Below are 2361 nucleotides of genomic sequence, written 5' to 3' on the forward strand. Positions count from 1 at the left end.
AAAATGATCAATCACAATACCCAAAGCTGCAGTCTGAGTCCATCCTATAACATCCATCCAGTACAAACACAGAACACTAAACAGGGCCCGAAAATACAGCCTTCCATCTCCATGGAAGCAACTAGATGTTGGACTTACGCCAAACCAGCAGGAGCGACCTGCCTCATCTCAAATCCGCGAGGGGCATATCCATCCCTCATGAAGGGCATATCCATCCCTCCTTGGGTGAGGGGCATATCCATCCATCCTGGGGAGCAAAACATCTTCCAATTCTCCCCCGCCTGTGGTCTTTCACGGCGCGTCCGCCTAGACCCCTCAGGCATTTACAGAGCTCACATTGAACAGAACACACAACGACACACACCTACCGCGGTCAGTCAGACTCTACGGATTGGGGGTCCCTCGATGGTCTTGGGAATCTCGGACGAGCCCCCAAATGTTGTGCCCAGATTTCAAGATTCCCAAGGGCCCACCAGGGAGCCAGCGAGTCCGATGCAAAAGCAAAGAGTCATTTATTTCAAACCTAGGTTTGGCTCCCCTGCCCCCCCTTACTGGCACAGCAGCAAGTGGCAGAGAAATGTTGTGCCCAGATTTCAAGATTCCCAAGGGCCCACCAGGGAGGCTAAGGGGAGGAGAAAGGACTGTGCGCCTGCCAATTGGCCAGGCGCGAGTCGGTGTCTCATTACACAGGATGTGGTCATATCTATGGCGACTTCTCTTGATTGTCATTGGCCAGTTCAAAGAAGTCCTGGGTGTGGCCAGCAGCGGCTTGGCTTCCAGGAAGAAGCCTTGCTGAGCACATGGCCAAGGAAAGATGGAGGGTATAGCCCTTACCCTGGGGCAAGGTGGAGGGCGTAGTCCTTACCCTGGGGCAAGGTGGAGGGCGTAGTCCTCACCCTTTCAGTTTTGCCTCGGTTTTGTCTTTGTTTTTGTTTTTTTTTTGACTAAACCCAGTTCACAGGACCTTTCAATTATAAACACTCACCTGAGACTGGGGTGCAGGTGGAGGTACAGATTTGTGGAGTCTGGGAAGCGGCTGTGGAGGGGAGCCGGATAGGGAGAGGTGACAAGGATTCTAGCACTGAGACATTCCTGACCATTCAAACCTAAGCAGCCACTTTTTTCCTGAAGAGCCAGCCTCTCCCAGCAGCCTCAAGGCAGCTAATACAGCCACACCCAGCCTCTACATTGTGCTTATCAAAGGAAACAAAGACTCTGGATAGCCCTAAAGAGCCCTCAGGGACTGGGTTGAAAAGGGACTGTTCAGTCCCTAAAAGTGATACATCACTACCCTACCTAAAGTCTTTCAGAAATAGGCACTTGAGTTAAGATTAATAGCAGGCAGACAGGCGAATCGGGCAGATTGGGCCCACCATTTTTCCTCTCCTCTCCTCTCCTGCTCTCTTCTTCTCCTAATTGTTTAATTAGTTTCACTCACTAAACTCAAGCCTACCTGCTCTCTCCTTTATTCTCTTTTCCATATATAAGGGAATACATAGATAAATTAAAAAAATGTTTTTTCTATTTTTCTCTTCTTTTTTTCTCTTCCCTTCTTTCTTTTCCTTTCCTCTTTTCTTTTCTTTTCTTTTCTTTTCTTTTCTTCTTTTCTTTTCTTTTCTTTTCTTTTCTTTTCTTCATATCCACTCATTCTCTTTCTACCTCCTCCATACTGAACCATGGTCCTTCCCATATTCATTCAATTCCTTAACCTTACTTTCTTTATTTAAGCTGTGCCTCTACAGATTCTGCCCCCCCCCCCTTTTTCTAGATGTCTGTTGTTTGAATTCTTTCATTTGTTTGTTTTGTGGTGTATTCTCCCCATATAATTTTTCTGTGTTCTTTTTTCTTATTTTTCTTTTCTCTCTTACCTTTTCTCAATATCATTTTTGCTCTCTTTTCTCTCCTAATTCTCTTTTTTCTGGAGATCATTTTTATTGGGGTTATTGGTGTCATGAGTACATGCATGTTTTGTTCTCATTGTGTTGTGGCTTGTCAAGCTGTATTTTGTGCTGTTTTGTCAACATGGTAGAGAGGGAGCCACATAACTAGACACTCTAGGATGAGACTCCATCCAGGAATGGGACAATAATATTCAAGACCTAACTACATAAAGAGAACCCAAATATCCCAAGTAGGGGGCGTCTCTAGAATACCCAGCCAAGTTGACCTGAGAAATTGCACCACTGTGTCCCACAAAACATCTACTATATAAGACAAAAAAATAAATCTGGGTGGCCTAGCAGTTTTATCTAATACAAAGAAACAATCACAAAATGACAGGAAAAATGGGGTGACAAAAAAAAAACAATAAGAAAGAAAAGAAGGAATCACCAAAAAGGAAATAAATGAAATGGAGGCAAG

This window comes from Myotis davidii, unplaced genomic scaffold, assembly GCF_000327345.1.
Source record: "Myotis davidii unplaced genomic scaffold, ASM32734v1 scaffold2894, whole genome shotgun sequence".
Classification (NCBI taxonomy): domain Eukaryota; kingdom Metazoa; phylum Chordata; class Mammalia; order Chiroptera; family Vespertilionidae; genus Myotis; species Myotis davidii.